The sequence below is a fragment of the Panthera leo genome, chromosome B1 (genome assembly GCF_018350215.1).
Source record: "Panthera leo isolate Ple1 chromosome B1, P.leo_Ple1_pat1.1, whole genome shotgun sequence".
In the NCBI taxonomy this organism is placed as follows: domain Eukaryota; kingdom Metazoa; phylum Chordata; class Mammalia; order Carnivora; family Felidae; genus Panthera; species Panthera leo.
Genome location: NC_056682.1, coordinates 33,720,569 through 33,746,231, shown reverse-complemented (window position 1 = coordinate 33,746,231; position 25,663 = coordinate 33,720,569).

Sequence of the window (25,663 nt, the reverse complement as noted above, 5' to 3'; positions counted from 1 at the left end):
ATCGAACTGTGTGTGAGTCTTATTTCTATAATACACCCAGTGTTTAAAATAAGCTTCTCAAAGAGAAGTGGGTAACTTCAGAATACAGATCCGGACTTGACTATTACCCACTGAAGTATTCCATGCCAGTCTGGGTGTCATTGCTGTTCTATAATTTTTGAATTTAACCTTTTCAGTCTTCCTATTGTATTATTTAAAATGGTTATGTCATACCTTATCCACTTACCTCCAGTCTCCACTTCTCCCCCTTTTTAGCCCCTGTGAATAGATGCCTTCTCTCTATTAACAAGCATGATTGGGTCCATCCACTGGAGGGCTGCATTAATTTTTCTATGTTTTATCTGGCTATTTCCCTGAATTTTCATCTTCCCTATCTCTCTTTGCTCCTGCCAAAAAAATCTCTCCTCTCAGATTAACTTGACTGAATCTCATCTTCTCCTGCTCCTCTGGGACCTGCTAAGTCATCATATCCTCTCTGTTCAGCTTCTTCTCTCCCTTTTCATGGGCTTGTTGCCTTGAGACATATTCGTGCCACACCCTCCTAATATAAACTCTCCTTTCCTCTCTTTCTACCTTATATTACCATGATACTTTCCTCTTTCTTGGACCCTACATTTCTGAAGTGAGTAGTATTTCCTCATTCCCCTTTCAATATTTAACCTCTCATTATTCCTCTTCACCCCCTGTTCCCAAACTTTATGTCCTGTGGCTTCCCAGTTGCATTTCCTGCCATTCGTCATTCCTCTCTTTGTGGCCCTAGCCCCTGCTTTGTCCTCTGTGATAATGGCTGTCCTCATTTTTGCCTTACATCCCACGCCCTTCCACTGAAGTCATTTTTCTTTCTAGCCTTCCCAGTTCACTTTTACACTAAATGCATTCTACAACTATCTTCTCTTTTTTACAATTTCTTACAATTTTTTACAATTTTTACAATTTCTCCCTTAAGATTATTATCCATTCCCACAAATTCTAATATGTCTATCAACTCTCAAATTTGTTCAATGCCAAATTTGACTCTTCTTGGGTCATGGCTTGCATTTTCAATTGTTTGATGGTCACCCTCACCAAATTCATGTAAAATTAATTCGTTATGTTTCGGTCAGGCACATTTTTTCTAGTGCTTCGTATTTCTATCAGTTGAATTATCAGCTATATAACATTATCACTTCGATTTCACTCAACTACCTACCCACCCATATTTACTCTAAATGTAATTGGATTCATATTCAAAAAGCATTTGTTCAGTCTAGCCACGCAGTAAAAAATTCTCCTAAATATACATACCTTATGTTTTCTTTATTGTCATTTATTTTTATGAGTAATATGAATGTTTAGTAAATATTATTAGTATGAAATGGGTTACTAGAAATAGTTGGATTTGATGGAACAGTACTAATGGAAGAAGGGAATGGGTTTATAGTAATCTGACACGCAACTGTTGTCTAGGAACTAAGCAAATCTAATATCTAGTGTGGCATGAATCTTTTTTACAATAATCACTGCATTCTGCCTTTAGCGTCTTTTCAAATTTATCTTATTTTATATCTCAGGTTGCAATGTTAAATGATAGTAGGGATTATGTCCTATTCACCTTTGTTTTTTGTTTTTTGTTTGTTGTTTTTTTTTGGTTGTTGTTTTTTGTTGTTGTTGTTAATATTTTATTTTTAAGTAATCTCTACACCAACGTGGGACTCAAACTCACAACCCTGAGAGTGAGTCACATGTTCTACCAGGGAGCCAGCCACGTACCCATAACTCTGTTTTATCTGTAGCCTCTAGAACATTCCCCTTATATAATAGGTAATCAATAGATAGTCACTACCTTCACAAGGACACTCCGTTCTTAAGGTATTGTGGAAGAAGCCACCCCCAAAATGGAACAGCTGATGGGAAGATTGCCAATCACGGAGTAAGGATTACAAAAAACAATCATTGCTCGCTGATACATTTTGTCCTAGGCCTGGACATAGCTGTGCATCCTCAGCAAGAAACAGGAAATGAATACTAGAAGTGCATACAATTCTGCCCTGTGTTACCACCATGTGTTTCTTATATTCCATTGGTTTCCTTTGTGATTGGCAAGCACTACATATTTAGCTTAACTATTCATTCTGGGAGTTCTTCCAGAAATATGAGCTTAGCTCACTTATGAAACTTGGGCAATTTCACTACATGATTATTACTAGTAATAACAACAATTAGTTAATAAAGAGAAACATTGATTCGGAACCAACAGAGCTCTGTGGAATCATTTGCTGTTTGAAACGTGATTGGACGTGGTGCCTGCAGTGCCCGTGAGCAGAGTGTAGACATTTTAAATCAGCCTGAGCCAAGAATTACGGACACAAACCTTAGGGGAACTAACTTCCAACTTTATAAATTTCCTCATAAATTTTCAGGGTTACCTTTTTGAAAATTTTCATGAAATCCCAGCACCTTCCATTTCATTTTGGAACCTGGATTGTCTTAGAATCAAGCCACTGTTTTTATCTGACTTTTACAGTTGATTTCATGCTGCCTTTCCATTAGTTTTACTGGTCCCGGCTCTAGCACCGTGCCTAAAAATGCTGGCATGTCAAGAAAATCCAACTTTGGGGTCTTATTGCCAGCATGTTATGTATGATCTCATAGAATGCTTAGTGGTTAAATGGATGGTCTTCGTTCATTGTGGCAATAGGAATTAGTTTTCAATATACTCATTTGCTGAAAACGAATGTGCCGGTGTAGGCTACTGCTTATGCCAGCAGTGTGTAAAATTACAAACACATTATAAGAAACCTTAGAACATGAAGACTTGACTTAAATCTTGAAGATATATATTTTTTTTAAGTTTATGTATTTTGAGAGAGAGAGAGAGAGAGGGCATGAGCAGGGGAGGGACAGAGAGAGTGGGAGAGAGAGAATCCCAAACACCAAACACGCTCTGCATTGTCAGCAGGGAGCCCGAGGCAGGGCTCGAACCCACCAACTGTGAGATCATGACGTGAGATCTTGTCCGACGCATAACCGACTGAGCCACCCAGGTGCCCCTTGGAGAGTTTTAAAATTAGTAGTTTGATATTTGATTTCTTAGACTCACACAGGAAAGATAGAATACTTACAGGAAAGAAGTGAAGGGGAGAAAAAGGAAAAGAAAAGAAAAATGTAAAAAAAAAAAAAAGCCCTTCCTTTGAATTTTATTGCCTCTTTTAGCCTGTATAGGCAAAGCAAAGCTCAGAATTCATTACCAAATACGTATCCCGTGAGCCTAAGTCCAATTAAATGTTAGTGTAAACATTTTCAAAATGACAAATAGCTAAATAAATGGAATAACGTTTCAAGTAACACTGGACAATAAAGATCAGAAAATGTTTGAATGTTATGACAGATTGTGAGCTCTTCAATGCCGGGAAAGATATTTTGCTTCATCTTGGTATCTATTCAGGAAGCTGGTATATTTTAGGTGAAGACATAAATGTGAATATGTTAATATATAATTTGATATAAATAGATATGTGAATACATGTATACAGTTTATATATAGCTATACTTAAGTATGTATAACATATAAACGCATATGTGAAATTTACAAAGGTGTAGTACCGTCTCAACGAGCTTGTGTTTTCATGACCTTAATAGTTACAGCCGTATGCTTCTATTGCTCTGTGGAAACATGAAGAGTTAAATTCAGAAAAGTAAGACAAAGCGGGAGCCCAGCATTCCTTAGTGTGACACACTGGGAATATTCCTACAAAACAGAAATGTCTATGGCCTGATGTGTGTTACCTGAGAATATGGCCCCACAGAGATAACAGAATGAAGAAACATCTTGGTGACTTGCCTATTTTCAAGAGATGTGCTACAGTGTATTACAAATGGAAGGCATTCCTGCTCCAAAATAACACCCCCCCCACTCTTTATATAAAGTTAACCTCATATGTCTGTTTCTTTATGGAAAATTTTAAAGCCAGCTCCTAAAACACTTTGGAGATTTAATAAAGGTTTACCAAAAGGGTAGAATGGACTTTCTCCCCTGTTTATTAATCCTCCAAACCCAAGTCTTGTCTCACCTCCTCCTAGAGGCATCTAAAGTCCAGAAAGGGAAATTAAAAATCATCTTACTGGCTGTATTATTTTCGACACGAGAAAACTGAGACGGAGAGAGGTTAAGTGAATTACCTAAGGCCACACAGTCTGTTGCTCTGAGGCCAGAGCCTAAAACTTCCAGGCAAAGCCTACTCCATTTTCCTGGCTTCCTCGCCATCCCTAGTGAACTTCTCAGGCTTTGAAAATTACCAAAAAATGCAATAGGATGTTAGTATTCTGGGAAATGGGTGAAATGTTCCAGGACAAGCCGCCTTGCCTTCTCAGGAAGTGAGGCTTCCTGACAAAGAAAAGAGACGTAGGCGGCCCTTTGGAGGCAAGGCCTCCCTTGTCCTGGCTGGTTAATTCGAGGGGGTGATGATGAGAACGACAGCAGGGTAAGAACAACCTCCTTGCCAACATTATTATTGTCTACCTTTGGTATCAAGAATCGGTGTACGTTCTAGAACATTGATTTTGAAACTGGATCTCTAAATGGACTTCAGGAGTCAGTGTCTCCCACATAAAAATCTATGCAGAAATTTTCTCTTTTGCTTTCATCTGGGATAAAATCCACTGACGTCCTCAAATTTTCTGAGGGTGTTATGAACCAAATAGGGGTTCAAAATCACTGATTTTACTTTCAACAAAGGTAAATGCTACGATACAAATTGTAATGTTGGGATTTTGTCTTTGGTATTTCCACCCTCTCCCTTCTGTAATGTTTTGCCTTTGTTAATACTCCGTTTGTATCATCCCTTACCATTTTGCGTACTCAGTATTCTCACTCTTTTTCTCCCTTTTAAAAGTTTATCTTCGAGGGAAAAAAAAAGTGCCCCAAACTTTAGACTCCCACTGAGATGGACGTCTTGGCTCAGTAATCCTTGGCTCTTTGCCATTCTCTCTTTTAGGCCAACTTGAATGATTCCAGAACTCTTTCTGTGTTTATCAATTTAACCTTCTAGAGAACATAGAGTTTTGTCTGTGGGAGCGAGGTCACATTTCTATTAAGTTCTAAGAATTCTCTAATATCTCTTGAGATTTGTGTTGTTTGATCTTCAGTTTTTGAGAAGTCTGTTCTTAAATTCCCAAGCATAAGCCTCCTAGAGATTCAATGCAATCTCCATTCTAAAGGCATTTAGATTCTAAAGGCTTTTTTTTTTTTTTACGGAACTAAGAAAAACATTCCTAAATTTTTTTCAGAATCAAAAAAGACCCTGAATTGTCAAAGAAATCTTGAGAAATAAGAACAAAGCAGAAGGTATCACACTTCCTGATTTCAAGCTATACTACAAAGCTATAGTTGTCAAAACAGTATAGGACTAGCATGAAAATAGACAAATAGACCATGGAGCAGAATAGACAGCCCAGAAATAAACCTAAACATATAGGCAACTAATATTTTACAAGGGAGCCAAGTATACTCAGTGGAGAAAAGACAATCTATTCAATAAATGCGTGCTGGAATAATTACATGTTTGCATGTAAAAGAGTAAAGCTGCACACCATTCACAAAAATTAACTCAAAGAAGGTTGGTGACTTAAGTGGAAGACCTGAAGCCATGCAACACCTAGAAGAAAACATAAAAATTAAGCTTCTTGATATAGATTTTGGTAATTTTTTTGGATATGACACCTAAATCATAAGCAACAACAACCACCACCACCTGAGATTACATCAAACTAAAAAGCTTCTGCACAGCAGAAGAAACCATCAACAAAGTGAAAAATAACCTACAGAATGGGAAAAAAAAACATTTGCACACCACATATATGATAAGAGGTTAATATCCAAAATATAGAAAAACTCATATAACTCAATAGCAAAAAGTCCATAACCCAATTAAAGAATTGGGAAAGGGACTTGAATAGACATTTCCTGAAAGAAGACATATAAAAGGCCAATGGGTGCATGAGAAAAAGCTCAACCTCACTGGTCATTAGGGAAATGCAGACTAAAACCACCGTGGGATATCCCCTCAGCCCTGTTGGAATGGCCATCATCAGAAAGATGAGAGATAACAAATGCTGGCATAAATGTGGAGAGAAGGGAACCCTTGTCCATTGTTGTTGAGACAGTAAGTTGGTGCAGCCACTATGGAAAATAGTATGGAGGAACCTCAAAAAAAAACTAATTAAAGAGAGAACTACCACATTATCCAACAATTCCATTGCTGGGGACAGTACAGCTACTATAAGCATCATGCTGTAAACAAACATTGCTTTGGAAACATAGGAAAGCTAAGCCTTGAAAATTTTGTGGTACAGATTTTCCTTGACTCGCAATGGGGTTATGTCCCAATAAACCATTTTACGTTGAAAATATCCCAAGTTGGAAAAAATGCATTTAATACACTTAACCTACCCAACATCATAGATTAGCCTTAAATGTGCTGAGAACATTTACGTGAGCCCACAGTTAAGCAAACTCATCTAATACAGAGACTGTTTTATACTAAAGTATTGAATGCCTCATGTAATTTATTGAATACCGTACTGGAAGTGAAATACGCAATAATTGCCTGAGTCTGGAATGATTGTCGGTGTATTGGTCGCTTGCCATTGTGATCTGGGTGGCTGACCAGGGGCTGTGGCTTGCGGCCACCACCCAGCATCATGAGGAAATATTGCATCGCGTGGCAATAGTCTGGGGAAAAAGCTAAATTTGAAACTCAATGTACAATTTCTACTGATGGTGTACCACTTTAATGCCCTTGTAAGTCAAAAAATCATAAGCCAATGCACTATAAGTCAGGGAAGGTCTGTCTTCTGATGATATCTGAGTAGGGGAGGTGAGCGAGTAACAAGGTATAAAGTAATTTTAGTTTATTTTGATTTTGTTAGCTTTTTTGAGAAAGAAAATTTGCATATATCTAAGGTGCATAGCAAGATGTTCTGAGATATGCATACATTATGAGCTCATTACCACAATCAGACTAATTAATATATCCATCACCTCTCACAGCTACCTCTTTTTTTCTTGTGGTAAAGACAATGGACACCTACCCTCTTGGTAAATTGCAAGTTTATGGCTCATTAGTGTTAATTCTAGTCACCATGCTGTACATTAGGTCTCCAGAATTTACTCGTAATATTACTTTTCTCCCACCTTCTCACCTCTGGTTACCACCGTTCTACTGTCACTATGAGTTTGACTTCTTTTTAAACATTTTTTTTTTTTTTAGATTCTACATATAAGTGAGAAAAGGACTTCCAGACTAGCCTGGATAAAACAGATTTGCTTTGGGAACGAAAGGAAGGAAGGTGGAGCACCTAGAGGAAGATAAGTTATGTGGGGCCACCTATTCTGGAATAAATTTAAACAGTGTTATCACTACAGATTTAGGTACAAAATAAGGCCTGTTTGCACTGGCTTTGGCAAAAAAGATGCTGGGGAAAGTGACTTGCCTACAAGACTGACCCCAGAGATACAAGTGGGTGAAAAAGATAGTATATGACTTGGCAAATAACTCGGGTGGCCAATGAATCAGGCATCAGAACAAAATGGTGGGGACTTCAGGCAAAGGTCAATTTTCAGATTTCTGCAAGAAATTAAGGAGGCAATTATTATTTGTGAGAACTGCCCATGGATGTAAGATCTTTCACACTGATTTGGGTCTCGAGCAGAGCTCCAGGCTTAAAGTGAGACTGCGACAGGCCCAAGGGCCTCTCTCCCTGCCGAAAAGTAAACAAAATCCCAAATCAGAAACAGAGGACAGTGGAGGGAGGCCAAGACTTGGTTAGGTTGGAGAAGGGGTTTATCAGCCAAATAACTTGTATCTAGAACTATTTTCTGGAAATATAAATGTCTGGATGACCAAAGGGACACCGAAACTGTCACAGAAATCTAGCAGGTATGATTAGACCATTTTATTCCTTAGTCTAGAAGGGGCAACAATTTCTACTAATAAGGTCTACCAGGTGCGGAACAGAATAGAGACAATAGTTTACATCTTACGTGCTATGCTATTTAGGATTGACAAAATTCTGGTATGAGACAGATTGAGTCTATGGGTGGTAACACCGGTTGAACTGCTGTGAAGAACTTAGGGTGGCTAGATGCAGGGGAAATTCGTGAAGACTACAGAAAAGATGGAAGTCATGTTTTGGAAAGATTCGTCTAAATGAGACACGTAAAATATTCCTTAGGAGAAAAAGCTTAGGCTTAGGGGAGCCAATTTTTTTTAAATATTTTTTTAATGTTTATGTTTATTTTTGACAGAGAGAGAGAGAGAGAGAGAGAGAGAGAGAGAGAGCATGAGCGGGGGAGGGGCAGAGAGAGAGGGAGACACAGAATCCGAAGCAGACTCCAGGCTCCGAGCTGTCAGCACAGAGCCCGACGCGGGGCTCGAACTCACACTGAGAGATCATGACCTGAGCCGTAGTCAGACGCTCAACAGACTGAGCCACCCGGGCGCCCCAGGGAGCCAATTTATACACTGGAACATTACAGAAGACCAGGCATAGCCATAGAAATTGAGAAAGGGGGGAATGAACATGACATAAAAACTACATGTGAGTAGAAAAGCTTGCAAGTATCTGATTAAGAATTTGCTCATTTTGGCTAGTTTTCTGTCCCTTATGCATTTTAAAAGCTTGTTGTGTGCTCCGCACCTATAAGCATTGCTATATTAAAGGACGGTCATACACTGTCCAGGAGGTGTTTTTTCAGAGATTGTTACTTGCTCCCTGTTGTTGTACTTTGGTTATTTTATTACCCTGCTCGTAGTGATATTTTGGACCCCCCACCTGGTGTGCTTTGATTTTTTTCCTTGGAGTAGCCCTGGAAAGGAAAACAGAGAGACAAACAGGAGACAAAAACATGCAAACACACAAACAAATAAACAAAAACAAAAAACTAAAGACTAAAAACAAAAAAACCCCAAAACACCGACTACAAGTAAAGACGAGGGTGGGGGGTGGTGTCGATGGAAGAGCACGGACAAAGAGAGAAAGGACAGGGACGGGGGGGGGGGGGGTGGAGAAAAAATACACATTGACTAGGCGGGGAGACTAAAAGGCTTAATCCAAAGAGAGAGAAAGGAAAATAAAGAAGGAGGCGGGGAAAACGAAACACAGATAAAGTTACCCAGACAGAGAAAGTATAGGGCTTGATTATTCCAGAGAGAGAGAAAGGAGTATAAAGAAGGAGATGTAGAACATGTATCAAGAGAATGGATTAAATATCCCTGTTTAGACAGACCACTAACCAGAGTAACCAGCCTAGGGGAGGGAAGAGAGAAGGAGGCTGTTGTTTAAGATCGTGTTGGAAGTTCTAGCATCAGCAATCAGACAAAATGAAATCAAAGGCATCAAAATTGGCAAAGATGAAGTCAAGCTTTCACTTTTTGCAGATGATACTATACATGGAAAACCCGATAGACTCCACCAAAAGTCTGCTAGAACTGATAACATGAATTCAGCAAAGTCGCAGGATCCAAAATTAATGTACAGAAATCAGTTGCATGTTTACACACCAATAATGAAGCAACAGAAAGACGAATAAAGAAACAGATCCCATTCACAATTGCACCAAGAGTCATAAAATACCTAGGAATAACCTTAACCAAAGATGTAAAAGATCTGTATGCTGAAAACTAAAGAAAGCTTATGAAGGAAATTGAAGAAGATACAAAGAAATGGAAAAACATTCCATGCTCATGGATTGGAAGAATAAATATTGTTAAAATGTCAATACTACCCAAAGCAATCTACAGATTCAATGCAATCCCAATAAAAATTGCACCAGCATTCTTCTCGAAGCTAGAACAAGCAATCCTAAAATTTGTATGGAACCACAAAAGACCCCGAAGAGCCAAAGTAATATTGAAGAAGAAAAACAAAACGGGAGACATCACAATCCCAGACTTTAGCCTCTACTACAAAGCTGTAATCATCAAGACAGCATGGTATTGGCACAAAAACAGACACGTAGACCAATGGAATAGAATAGAGATTCCAGAATTGGACCCAGAAATGTATGGCCAACTAATCTTTGACAAAGCAGGAAAGTATCCAATGGAAAAAAAGTCTCTTTAACAAATGGTGCTAGGAGAACTGGACAGCAACATGCAGAAGAATGAAACTAGACCACTTTCTCACACCATTCACAAAAATAAACTCAAAATGGATGAAGGACCTGAATGTGAAACAGGAAACCATCAAAAGCGTAGAGGAGAAAGCAGGGAAAAACCTCTCTGACCTCAGCCGCAGCAATTTCTTACTTGACACATCCCCAAAGGCAAGGGAATTAAAGGCAAAAATGAACTATTGGGACCTCATGAAGATAAAAACTTCTGCACTGCAAAGGAAACAATCAACAAAACTAAAAGGCAACCAACGGAATGGGAAAAGATATTTGCAAATGACATATCGGACAAAGGGCTAGTATCCAAAATCTGTAAAGAACTCACCAAACTCCACACCTGAAAAACAAAAAATCCAGTAAAGAAATGGGCAGAAGACATCCAAAGACACTTTTCTAAAGAAGACATCCAGATGGCCAATAGGTGCATGAAAAGATGCTCAACATCACTCATCATCAGGGAAATAAAAATCAAAGCCACACTGAGATACCACCTCACGCTGGTCAGAGTGACTAAAATTAACAACTCAGCAAATAACAGATGCTGGGAGGATGTGGAGAAACGGGAACCCTCTTGCACCGTTGGTGGGAATGCAAACTGGTGCAACCGCTCTGGAAAACAGTGTGGAGGTTCCTCAAAAAATTAAAAATAGATCTACCCTATGACCCAGCAATAGCACTGCTAGGAATTGACCCAAGGGATACAGGAGTGCTGATGCACAGGGGCACTTGTATCCCAATGTTTATAGCAGCACTTTCAACAATAGCCAAATTATGGAAAGAGCCTAAATGTCCACAACTGATGAATGGATAAAGAAGATGTGGTTTATAAACACAATGGAATACTACTTGGCAACGAGAAAGAATGAAATATGGCCTTTTGTAGCAACATGGATAGAACTGGAGAGTGTTATGGTAAGTGAAATAAGTCATACAGAGAAAGACAGATACCTTGTTTTCACTCATATGTGGATCTTGAGAAATTTAACAGAAGACCGGGGGGAGGGGAAGGGGGCAAAAAAAAAAAAAAAGTTACAGAGATGGAAGGAGGAAAACCATAAGAGACTCTTGAATACTGAGAACAAACTGAGGGTTGACTGGGGGGGGGGGTGCGGAGAGGGGAAAGTGGGTGATGGGCATTAAGGAGGGAATCTGTTGGGATGAGCACTGGGTATTGTATGGAGACCAATTTGACAATAAATTTTATATATATATATATATATATATATATATATATATATAATATGTATGTATGTATGTGTATATATATATATATGTATGTGTATATATTTATAAAGAGTGTAGGTACAGATGAGTCATTATATAATTTACCATCCAAATCAAGCCATATTGAGAGTAAAAAGTGGTAATACCAATAGGTAGGCAAAGACAACAGGAGTAAATGGGGGCTGTCCTGGCATGTTTAGATGTATGGTCTGGATATGGGGTCAACGTACAAGAAGGATTCTTGGGTTTGATCAGCTCATGGGAAAATCCAATCCAGCATACAGGAAAATAGCACTTTGAATTTACTCACCCTTTGTGTGGTATAGGATCACAGGGGTGTTAAATCACCTAAGTATGTGTTATTTCTACTTTTTAGACCCATTTTGTTATACCAGCTACTATGACTCATATGTGAAGTGTTAGTATTGTAATGCTCAAGGCTTTGCACTCATACTAACTAGTTCAAAAACTATCTGAAAGAGAGTTTCCCAAACCATACTGTAAGAAATGCTACCTGAAATAATATGGTGGTTTTAAAACATGTCCTCAAATTCTTTGACATTCCTTCCATGAAGAAGAGTCTAATTCCCTCCTCTTAGTGACTTGCCTCTAATAAATAGAATATGGTAGAAATTTTACTGCATGCTTTTTTAGGGTAGGTTATAGATACAACTTCCCCCCAGGTCTCTCTTGGGACACTTGCCCTTGGAACTGAGAGGCAGTGCTCGGAGGGAATGTCCAGGCCATGTAGGGAGACGTTAGGCATGTGGCCCAGCTGAAACCCAGCTTGGGTCCCAGGCAACGGCCAGCACTGACCTCCAGACATGGAGAAAATGATCCTTCTCATGTTTCAAGCCCCAGCTGCTGTCACACTGCGATTGTATGAGATCCCAAGCAAGAACTGCCTAGCCCAGGCAAATCCCCGAAATGTGAGGGATAATAACACTCATATATGATCGTTTTATAAGTATCGGTGGGTGTGAGATGGTATATTACACAGCAAAAGATAACTGGAATAGATGGATACTATTCTTCCACTAAAAAAAAAGAGTTCCATGACCAAATATCTTCTGGCAATTCTAGATACTATCTCGGCATGTCACCAGATATAGTAACATTGAAGTTTCTGATGGGTCTTACAGTCGAGAAAGCTGATCTGTCCTAACTGGTGCCTTCAATGACCACCTCTGCTCCACCATTTTGGTGGAAACAACTCGTAATATCAAAAGAATCACACATTTTCACAGAGAGTATTGAAAAAAAAAAAAAAACTAGAAAAGCTCTCTATTTCTATTCGGTATTGCAGGCTGTTACCGAATTATCTCATTACGAGCTAAATTCACGCTCTTATGTGCATCGCTATCTTTCTAATTTGGCCAAAATAGATACTGTTCAACTGAATAAAACCTTTTGCTCCAATTCACCAAATGTCCTTTCTGGACCAGTCAAGGTCTTTATCTGAAGAATGGGCTAGACAGAACCCAGGGGTGACAGCCCAGATTATTAGGCTGGAACAGAATAAAACTCAAGTCTGTGGGTAGCCTAAGCCCAAATGATCTACCTAGATGTCTCGCGAGTCTCTAGCTCTGATCTCAAAATGCCATCTGAAGTTTATGAGAAGTAAAGATCAGCAGGCTGAAACAATGCTGGAACAATAGTAAGGCGCACAGAACTGTAAGGGTTAAATTGTAGTGTAGGGCTAATGCTTAGCTTGAAAAATAACAGCTTTGTGTTGACATTGAAGGTTAAGAGATAACAGCCTTGCTTTACTCTTATAAATTACGCCTCATACTCTTGTAAATTAGGCTTCACCAATTAAGGAAGCAAAAGTTCAAAGAAAAGAGCATCAGAGGCAGGGTCAAGGAGATCCACTGGTTGCAACTTAGAGGCAGAAAGTCTAAAGTAAACACCTCATTAGGCAACTGTTTCTAACTCATCTGGAAATTGTTTCTTTGTTCTGTTCCCAGGTGATGATAAAACGATGTGATCGGTTATAAAAACTCTGTACCCCGGCTGTTCGGGGCCGCACTCTTATCAAGAGTGTTGGTCCCGATCGGTCGGCCTTGCCTCTCATTGTAATAAACTTTGTTGTGACTGTCACTGGTGCCTGTAGCATTCTGTTTCAGGAGTCGTGTGGATGCAACAGAACCATGATAATAAGCACGTAGGGCTGTGGGAGACGGTGATGAGTAATACACAATTCAGTCTGAGATCTAGCTTTAACGAGAAACAATAACGACAAGTGTGCATTAGTCACGACTCACTTTGTAATCTGATTTAAGCCACACCCTCTTATGTCAGATGTGGCCAGCCCTGTTCCTCTTTTCCATCCACAACTGGTGGGAACAGATGGCTCGGAGAGATTTGTTTTGTAAGATGAGCTTCTGAATATTCTAGTGCACTTTTTTTACGTGAGCTCTACCTCTAAGCACAAGGCCTTCAAATCCTTTATCTATCACAGTGTTAAGGGATGCCAACCTCTCTCAGTCTATGCTGACAAATCTCATACCCTGGCCCCCATTCGTTTCTGCCTAAATTAACAGATGAGAAAGGCTATAACTGGAGCAGAGGTTTGAAGGGGAAAAGAAGTTCTTGATTGAGAGGTAGGAAAACTAAGTTTATTTCCTTTTTTGGCAAAAACTGATGGTGGGATTTTTTTTTTTTTAAGTGACTTGGCCTCACCAACTTCAGCTTTCTTAGGAAAATGAGTGGGTTTAGCTCAAAGGCTCCCTAAGGATTCTTCCCACCGAACTTGTCATTCGGTAGCTCAGATCCCTGGTGCATTCAGCAGCACTCTGTTGGGGTTAAAAAGGGTATGTCGTGTTGTGAAAAGTGGGTTTGATTTTCACAGCTCAGTTTTTCCCCTTCCTGGTTCTATCTTCTCCGTCTCCTCCACCGATTTCAAATTCTCTTCTCCCCACACACACTATGTGCTAACTTTGCCCCGACCGGCCTCCCTGGACTTCCTGTCCCTTTTACTTTTCATTAGTTCTAAATTCTAAATATCTTGTCCTCATTTCCTCATCGGCTCCTCTCTCTCAACCTTCAGGCTTGTATCCAGGTTGTTAGCAATCACTGGAACTGTTGCTTATGTCCTCAGCCTGCTTCTTCCTCTCTAAGCATTGTATCTTCTTACGACAAGTGCGTCCTGCCTGGACAGAAAGACTAACCCAAACATGACCAATGGCGATATTGCCTCTTCCCTGCCATCTTCTCCCATCTGTGGTATGCTATCTAGGATTGCCTACCCTTGATTATAAAGTCTCAGAGGAGGAGAATGTTCTGCACTTGAGTGCTGGGCGTATGAGAACTGAATTCTCAGGCTTATTTGTTACGGGCTGTGTGATCTCCGGCAAGGAACTGCTGTATGACCTGGGCAAATTTATGTTAATGATACCTGTAATATATTAGCTGTTTTCCTACCTTGCTCGAGTTTCTTCAAAGCAGCTGGCACTGTGCTTATAACAAGAGGGTAATCTGTAATCACTTATGAAGTGAATGAATGAAACTGGTTAAAAAATAGGAATCTCAAAAAAAAAAAAGATACGAAAACCAATGAAGCATTAAGAGTGTCATTTTCAGTTAATAAATGGAACAGAGAGACGCATTCACCTGCTAATTGACTGACTTCTCTAAGAAAAGCCAAAGTGTTGAAAAAGTCAGTAAGATTTCTCTGTAGCTCCCACTTTTCAGGGTTCTTTTGAAATGTTCTAAATCCCACACCTTCACAGAAGGTGTATGTAAGGTTTTGAAACGGAAGTAAAATAAGACATGCTTCTGGAAAATATCACTCTGCTAAGAATTAGTTGATTGCAAATTTGCAGATGACCATCAGGTCGCGTTGCTAGGGACCGCATGAGTACGCTACACTGACCACAGATAGATTTGCCACTAAATACAGTTGACCTTTGAACAACACAGATGTGACTTCTGGGCTCACTTATGCACAGATTTATTTTGATAAATATAGTACAGTACCGGAAATATATCTTCTCTCCCTTCTTTATTTTCTTAATAACATTTTCGTTTCTCGAGCTTACTTTATTGTCAGAACACAGTATATAATACATATAACATACGAAATATGTTTTAAGCAACTGTGTATATGATCTCTAAGGCTTCCAGTTAACAGCAGGCTATTCGTTAAGGTTTGGGGGAGTCGAATGGTGTATGGGGAGTTTTGACTATATAGGGGGTCGGTACCCCTAACCCTCTGCACAGTTCAAGAGTCAACTGCACGTTTTTGTTTCCAGTGAATGTCGTTGCCCATTTTGGCAAGAGTGGGACTAATTTATAGATTACTAATTTGCTCTGATGTTGTGGGTACAGATATGCATATACAAACACATGTATATCGATCAATCCATCGATATACTAAAGACAGATATATCATAGATAGATGTAGATATACTTTCCCAGGAAACAATAGCTCAGCTAACCAAGACTGCAATCCAATTTGCCAGTAGCTGAAGTAACAAGAGATGTTCTAGTTCAACTGTGTCTGTCTCCAAGCGGTAAGAGCGTTCACATGCTCATACGTGAACATTCCCTGTAACAGTGTCATAGTGAAATTTTAGAAACAATCCCAACAAAAGGGCATTAGCTAAACTGCATGTCCATACAATGGATCAGTACAAGTGCTTCAGAACTGTACCCATTAATTTAAAGATTCTCACAATAAATTGGTAAATGACAGGAATGCCATAAAACTTAATATCATGATCTCACTTTGGAAAAAGCAATACACATGTGTAGATAAATAGATGTGTAGAAGAATTTTCCAGAAGAATATACCCTGGAGTGATAACTTGTCTCTGGTTTGGGGAAATAAGACCTTTAAAAGCCCTTTATTTTTCTTTTTTGCTTGTTGGTACATTACGTTTTTCTGTATTCAACATGAATTAACATCACAGGAAGGATATTTGGCCATGTATTTTAAAGCCCAGGAATCATCATGCCCTCAGCATAAGAAAATTTTTGTACTTTGGAATATAGCTCAAGAAAATATTAGTAATGTGTACAACATGCACAAAGTATTGAACTTTTTTTAACGGTTGTACCCTTGACAATATAAAGCATTATTATTTAAAAAAAAATTGCTGAGGTGCCTGGGTGGCCCAGTCAGTTAAGTGTCTGCCTTCAGCTCAGGTCATGATCTTGTGGTCTGTGAGTTTGAGCCCCGCATTGGGCTCTGTGCTGGCAGCTCAGAGCCTGGAGCCTGGTAAGGATTCTGTGTCTCTCTCTCTACCCCTCCCCACCCATGCTCTGTCTCTGTCTGTCTCTCAAAAATGAATAAATGTTAATTTTTTTTTTAATTTTGCCAATTCGATGGGTGAAAAAATATTTATGTTCATATTTTATATATCAATCTTTAAGCAATCTGGAATTCATATTGGACAGAAATTCTAAGGTAATACTTCCCTTTTCTATATTAGTAGACTTACTAATTAGTAAACCTACTAATTAATATCATTTATCATTTATTGAGCATTCTAAACTTATATGAAATTGTAACCTTATTTTGCACTAAATTTTAAAATATATTCTGGTTCATTCCTGGATTGTGTACTTTGATTCTCTTATTTGTCTATTACTATTCCTATACAAGACTTTTAAATACAAAGCTTCATGATTGATTCTAACATCCGTTGAAAATTTACCTTCACTTGTTCTCACTTTAATGAAAGGGCCATTTACAAAGTTTGACACAGGTAAATTGCTGATATATTTCCTTAGGTCTCTGGGCCAGTAAGTTCATTATGACTTATTTACATGCATAGACAGGTTTCTGCTGCAGATCAGTGCTTCTCCTAATCAGCTTTTTTGCTATAAATTTCCTTGCTCTCTGCCACTCAGCTTATTTCCTAGGAACAAGCAATAACAATGTAGAACATTCTTATAGCTCCTTGGATTCTGTGGTTTGTGTTTCATTCTATTTATTCTACTGTTCTGGTCTCATTCACAAGGTATCACTGTTCCTGATAAATACCTTTCCTACAGTAAACACATTCTAAAATGTGTACCCAGAAGCTAAGGTATGTCAAGCAATTCTGGCAATGATTCATTAGGAAATGCATGCTTTAGACATTTGAGATTATTCTGGAAGCTTCTGTGATACGTGAAGATAATTCAAGGCAATATTTTTACATGAAAACTATCATCTCCCATTTCTGCCTTCTTCTTATTTTTCTCCTACAATTGCATCTTGTCTCCTGGAATTGTACATTTTTCTGTCAAGTCCTGGTATCCTTGGTTATCTTTCCAAATGGAAAGTACTTTGGTGAATATTTTTCTATCCTCTTGTCTAAAAATTTCTCCACCATCTTGTCACCTCCCCACTGCTCTGTCGTGCAAGCTCTCCAACGTGCCTTCCAGAATGAGTTTCACTGTTTACAAAACCTGCATAGTTTAACATCTCTTCACTTGATCCATCTACTGCAAGGAGGGTGCATATCTGTAGCTTCTTTGTAGGCAATCTTCATTCTGTTACCTCCTAGGAATGCAGCAGTGTGATTAGTTTTCCTAAGTCTCCCACTGCCATTTGCAAATGCTCAACTCTTGTACATGCTGCAAGCATGTCTTTTTCCTTGCAATCAGGCAGCCCTCTACATGTCCTTAGCCTCCACGCTATTTCTCCCTTTTCACCTACAATTTAGTACACCCTTCACAGTGTTTCCTCTTTCGCACCCAGTTCCTGCCATCATCGCACGTGATTACGATGTTCACGTAATCTGATAGAAAACCTTAGCTTATCTCTCAGTTTCTGGATGCTCAGTTGCATTTATCGTCTCTCTTCTTACGCTGTTTGCAGAAATAACTTCATTCTTGACCTGTTCGTCACTCTAAAATTCTTCAGCTTTGAAACATTTAAAAAAAGTTTTGATTTCTTACTATGTTATAAAAATAACTGTGCTTATTTTAGAAAATATTAAGGGATCACAAATATATAAAGAAAATACAAGTCACCAGTAAGCTCATGATATTGGCAATTTGTATTATATATGGACCCTTATATCTATCATCTATTTCACCACCTAAATGGAAGACCTCTTTAACTGCCTATAGCTCTTGAATAATCGCCAAGAGTGTGACAAGCAGCGGTACACCAACTGTCCTGCAGGACATCTAAACAGTCCTGTGTTCTCTACCTCTCCAGGGGACTTTGGAGTGTCCGGAGCAGAAATATTTGGTCCCTATGTTCACATTGCCGGCTTACATAGTCTTCTTTTGCATGTTTTTCTCATTACAGGCAGCTCTCTTTGCATGTTTGAGTGTGGTTCCTTCCCATGCCTCTCTCTTTCCGTTCAGAGATTTTTAAAAATACATTTTGGAGGCCAGCATATGCCTCCTCAATCGTTTCTATTCCTTTCATAAAAATTATTTTAACATTCACGCTTTTTGATTAAATGAGAGCATTCCATTGCCTTAATTCTCTACATATTTTCATAGACTCCAAGCTGGTTATTTTATCTATATTCAACTTGGATGGAAAGATATCTTTCTAGTTCTGATGTTTTCTAATACGTATGTGGATGGGACTGCGCTGCAGATTTACGGATCCCAACATCCAACATGTTCCTCAAGTCCCTCACTTAGAGCAGGAGACTTGGCTCTTTTTTTTTTCTTAGAAGAAATATTTTTCATAGTGTGTGTACTGTTTTCATTAGCTGCCAATATTTTTTAGCTGTTTCCGTATGTGTAGCCACTTATAATCTATAACTCCAGTGTAATCCATTTATAAACCCTCACATAAGTGGTCAACTGTTATTTGACAAAGGAACCAAGAATACTCAGTGGAGACAGCTTAGACTCTTCAGTAAAAGGTATGGGGAAAACCGGACAATCACATGCAGAAGAATGAAGTTGGACCCTGATTGTACACCATACACACAAAATAAACACAAGAAAAGGATTAAAGACGTGTAGAAGACCTGAAACCATGAAAGTCCTAGAAGAAAACACAGGGGACAAGCTCATTAACAGTGGTCCTGACAATGACTTTTTGGATGTGACACCAAAAGCACCATCGGCAAAAGCCAAAAAATAGTAAGTTGGACTACAGCAAATTTAAAAACTTCTGGGTGGCAAAAGAAACAATCAACAAAATTGTTGGTTTGTAACCTCTTCCGGAGCTCCCTGGGTGTAATCCGAAACTGGTCCCTGAACGTGGAGGGCTGGGAGAGACCAAAGAAAGAGGCAGGCCACTCCACGCTAGTAGGTGGCAGTTTTAAGAAGCAAAGGGAACTTGCATACAAGGCTCGTCTTGAGTAGCAGCAAGACAAATGGATCCTTGCACCTGCCCCTCCTCCCAATCTTAAACATTCATAAAGAGACCTTCGCTGGGTTCAGTCATGTACACTCTTCAGATGTTCTCCTCACCACATCACTATCTCAAAAGCTGCGTCCTTGGAGCAGCTTCTGGGAGTGGGAAAGGCAGGTGGAACCCACATTCCAAGGATAGAGGGGAGGATGTGAAGCTTCTGATTGCCTGGGTCCCGTTCACAGGGCAACCGGCAGTCACATCTTTTTGATGACCTTCCCCAACACTCCACCCCTTGTGGCCAGCTCTTACAATCTCACATGCCACCCTCTTCTGCCATGGCCCTGCGTGGTCAACAAGGGGCTTCCCGAGCATGGAAGTGGCCCTTTCGATGGCTGTCTGGTTGCACTGAAGGCAGCTGCTACGGCCACAATACAGGCACATACATAAGAAAACAGAGATTAAATAATGATGCCCCAAATCAGTGACAGCTTTTTTCCTTAAGAGCCCCATGATCTGAACCATTGATTTATCAAGTTCCTTAAACTGCGGGTTGGATCACTCAGGATATTTACTTGTGTCCCCATGTGACTTAGGTATGAACACACAACATTCTGTTTAGATAATGGCACAGATGTCTCCTTGAGGCGTATATATCTATATCTATCTATCTACCTATCTATCTATCTATATATATAATGTCTTAGGCTATTCATTTTGGAAAGCAGTTTTTCTCATGAGAGACATTTCAGTGTTCAGTAAGGATGGGTTTCGTTGGCTAGCAGTTATGGCTTGCTGGGTGAATTTAGTAAAGGCTTCTATGTGCGTTATGCTATCCTCCAGGCAAATCAAGGAGACAAAGATGGCTGCCAATTGATCATACTAGTGGAATATAGTATCCATTGGCCTTAAAAAGAGGGAGGCTAGTAGTTTTAGGAACCTGACTTGGCTTTGCCTAGTGTACCTGTTGGCTAGGGGAAGCAGCCTTATCAGGCATGAAGTGATGGGCTAGGGGTGGGATATGCTAGACCGGGACGCCCGCCTTTTTCCCTCTTTCAATGATGTGTGCTCCATTTCAGGTATAAGACATTTTAGCAGGTCCAGGTTGAAGTAGGACATTGGGATCCTTGTGGAGACTGAGTAGTTCCCCTTGACCTGGGGGTGTGAATAACTCACCCATCTCAGCAAGACCTCCCACTGTAAATTCCAGAATGCTCTTGCAGCATGGTTATCCATGGTGGAAACCTCCATAACCATGGTTGTTTCCATTAACCTCCATACCTTCACAGTATTGGGTGCCTTGGCAAGGGTCCCCTGCTTGAACTGTGGGGCAACAGGACCTAGTGGGTGATTATTCACATGTATTCAAGCCTGGACCAATACTTCAGTCTACCTGGCCGAGATGGTTTTACCTGTTAATAATTTAACCTACTGCTTTAATATTCCATTTTTCTTCTCTGCCAGCCCTTTTGCTTGTGGGTTATAGGAAATATAAAAGCAGTCTTGCATGTTATGGCTTTTGAAATGTGTTCCTTAAGGACTGTCTTGTCAATGAAGGTATCCATAGGTGGTATATACCTTTTATAATCCTCTAATGGTGGCAGCCTAGTCTGCACAATAATAGAGAAAAGCTTAGATTAGGCCGGATGTAGTGTCCACACAAATCAAGGCACATTTAGATCCCTTACTCAGAAGGAAAGGGCCAAGAAAATCAGTATGCCAATCCCTCACTGGCTGGAAACTCAGGATTCTTTTGGGTGGTTGCCTTGGGCATTGTTTAAAATGCACAAGACATGCTGTTACTACATTAACCAAGTCACTATTCTTCAAGGGCAATTGGCATTCTTGGCAATATGCCATCTTATTTGGGCACCATGGTAGCCGCTCTTTTTACATACCCAATCTACTGTATGTACTGATGAGGTCAATAGCTAGGACTCATACCCGAGCTAGGACATCAACTTCCTAATTACCAGGGGCTCTCGGTGTCTTATGAGCGGAAACATGAAAAACACTGACGGCTGCCTTAGGCTCTTGTAGATAGACCCCAAAGTCTTTCCACAGATCTTGTCCCTAGAAGGGCTTATTTATGATCATTCACTCCTCAGTTGCCCAAGCCATAGGAATAATCCCTTTATAATAGCCCAACTGTCAGTGCAAAGGGTTAATGTTTAGGGCTCCTGAGGGATTGATCGCCAGCCAGACTGCTCTGAGCTCAGCCTACTGGTGGCTTTGTGAAAGGCTTTAGCTGGAGGAGTGCCACGTAGACTCCCAGAAGGGATATTGGGTTTCTACCCCCTTGCAGAGCTGGGGCCAAAATTCTGGGGGGCATTTCTTCCCTCCTTGCCTCTACCAGAGGGTCTGGCCCATACCTTCTAAATTCAAGGACACAGCTAACTCAAATGTTAACCCTGCTTAGGGGATCCCAGAACTTTAATCTGCTTTGTTGGTATTGTTGCCTTCTCAAAGGCAGCTTGTTGCTCTGATTCCCAGTCCCACACATGCCCTTTCTTTATCAGACAGCACAAGGGATGGGGGCACTGTGCCAGGTGTGGATTAAAAATCTTCCCAAATCCCCAAATCCCTACAAAGACTTGCACCTCTTTCACATTCTTTTTTTTTTTTTTAACTTTTTTTAACGTTTATTTATTATTGAGAGACTGAGAGACACAGAGCATGAGCAGGGGAGGGGTAGAGAGAGGGGGAGACATAGAATGTGAAGTAGGCTCCAGGCTCTGAGCTGTCAGCACAGAGCCCGACACGGGGCTCGAACTCACAAACTGAAAGATCGTGACCTGAGCCAAAGTCGGTCATTTAACCAACTGAGCCACCCAGGCACCCCAACCTCTTTCACATTCTTAAGGGTTGTATGAACTTGGACCTTATCAATCACAACTTTTGGTACAACATCCATTTTACCTGACCAGATGACTCCCAAAACCTTACAGTGGTGCCTGGGCCTTGAGTTTTTCATGGGTTTACTGCCCATCTTAGCCCTCACAGATGGCCCAGCAAAGTCTGTAAGGTGTCCTGCTGCAGAGGCAAATCTTCACTAGTTAACATTCTACTATCAATATAATGGACCCATTTTACTGATGGAGGAAGAACAGGGATGGGTCCCAGCTACTATCCTGTCACATATTCTGTATCTATGCAGGCAGCCTTGTGGGAGCAGCTGAAAAGTTCATCATTGTCCCTCCTACCTGAAAGCAAATTGATCTTCGTTATCAGAAACCTGTACTTGTTAAAGTCATTTCTATGAATGTCGCTGAAGGAAGGAATTTTTAAGCTCAACGTGGAACTCAGTGAAGGGCTCGATCCCACAACCACTGGATCGTGACCTGAGCCGAAATCAAGATGCTCAACCAACTGAGCCACCCAGGCGCCCCAGAAGATGAAGCACTTTTGTAGGAATACATTTTTTTCCGAAGCATCGTAGTGAAACGATAATTGTCTGCAAATGACCAAAGACTTAAAAATTGCCACAATTAAAGACGTGGTGAGAGTTCATTGTATTGCAATTGACAAAGGAATTTGATTATTTCTGTGACATACATGCTTACATTTTAAAATGATGACCGATGACATTATACCAGGACAAATGAAATGGAATGAGTCCACCTCAAGGGTCATCTTGTGGTCACGGCTTCTCAATGACCTCCCGCAGCACTCGCTAAAAAACAAAAGGATTAAAAGCACAGCTTTTAACCATACAAGTCCCTTTTGGAACACTTGGATGTATTTGGTGTTTAGTTAGTTGTGGTGGTGCATTATAAAGCAATTGACAAGGGAATTTCTACGTTTTAAAAGCCCCCTCCCTTCTTTTTCCTTAGTCTCTGTGGGCAGCGTTTTTGTTATCTTCAAAGACAGGAAAAGATTTACAACTTTAAAAGACAGAGAAAGAATGCAAGTTTTCTCCTAGGAGTTTGGGGGTGATTGCTATTTAATGTTTCCTTTGTCTTAGGGGTCAGAAGGCATGGGGCATTTTGTCCATTTCCACGTCAATTACAACACCCTCCTCTTTATTTTCATTACTTTCTCAGAGTTCCGTTTCTTAGTGTTCTAATCCAGCTTTGGCACCAGTGCATGGGACTTAAATGGAGGCATCTCGGGCCCTCTCGGTTTTGCAAAACAGCCTGTGAAGGCTCTAATTTGTTATCCTGCTCTCCCACCCGGTCAAACTCCCAACTGGTGATCAAGTTCCCACTGCCCTCCTGGGCCCTGCATCACCAGCACAAGACACAGCTTCACCACCAAGAGCCCCAACACTTTAAGATGCAGAGCCTCCCTCTCCCCAGGTATGCCCAAATAAACTCCTTGGGAAAATAATAATAATAATAATAATATAATGGTAATGGGAGTGGGAGTGGGAGGAAATGGTAGCAGGATTTTCGCACAGAGAGTCATGACACCGAGGCTTTTCTTTCCAGGAAGCAACTTTATTCATGCCGGAACCACTCATTGGGTTCACACCCAAAGAACTGAGCCCCAAACGACCAGCAGCATAGTTTTTTTTATACATTTTCTATTTCTTTGTCTTCCATATATGGTAACACACACAAACATGTAGTCTGATTAAGTAGTCTCAGTTTACAAGGTCATGAGGGATGTTGTCACGTAGGTGCATAGCCAGGTTACCTTGAAGTTTTTTTGTTTTTTTCTTTTCTCTCTCTCTTTTTTTTCTCCTTAGGGAGGGGACCCTACCACAAAATTATAAGAGGAGTTAGATAGGTCTATGTCCTGGATAGTGGTGATGATATCATAGATGTAGACTTATATCCAAATTTATCAACTTGTATATATTAAATATGTACAGCTTTTTTTTACACGTCAATCATACTTCAGGAAAGTGGTTTTAAAAAAGTCTGCTGATTTAAATGTAAACCTCGTCAAAAGTACCTTCATAGAAATATCCAGAATAATATGTGACCAAATATGTGGGCATTATGGCTCAGCCAAGGTCACACATAAAATTAACCATCAATATTTTTAAACGATATTCTGAATTTTAATTTCTTCAAACACTTTTCTCTCAGTTCCTTGACATTTAGTTACATTTATCTCCTCTCTTCTTAAGGCACTCTCAGATATGGCTTCATTCTTGACCTATTAAGCCACCTGTGTAATCCAAAAATTAATTGAATATATGAATAATTGGATGGTTTGCATTGATACATGTAGTGTATAAGTGATCACACATTGATAAGATCATGGGTTAACAATTTTGCTTAGTTACGTTGGCAGAGAAATCAGAAAAGATCGCTTTGTCCTGTATTTTGATCCTATCAACCTTACCGAACACTTCTTAGGAACCCAGCAACATGTGACACAGAAACAGAATTTGTAAAATGACTTAGATATAAAATTGATCAATTAGTTGAACAGTTACTCTCATCAAACAATGTTCTTCCATATAGTTTGTTTGAAAGTAAGACCCCACCATTAATCTTAGAGTTCCTCCAATGTACAGAAACAACCTAAAATCTATTGATGGATGAATGCATAAAGAAAAATTTGTGTATATATATATATATATATATATATATATATATACACACACACACACACAATATAGTATTTTTCAATCTTAAAAAAGAAGGAAATCCTATTTATGACAAACATGGATGGACCTGGAGAAAGTTATATTAATGAAATAAGTTAGATACAGAAAGAGAAATATATAGTTTTTGTTCTTCCTGGCTTATATTGATCCCAACCTGCTCAAAAGAAGCATATTTGGGTCTCAGAGTCTACTCAAAAAACAACAAAAAACAAAAACATTTACTCAGGACTTGCAATCAGCATCTGGTGCTCAATTCCAGCTGTTTTTAGTTCATTTCTACGAACCTGTCACATCTTCAGGCATTATGGGGGGTGCTCCCATACTTTGGGGAGCCCCCCATACATGGGGGGTATCCCTTACTTTGTAGAATGGGTTCAGGATTTCTAATCCGGAGAAGCTGGCCCTCCTTGTCCTACAAAGGATCACTTGGAGGGCCTTCTTTGATATGCAAATGTAGGACACATTT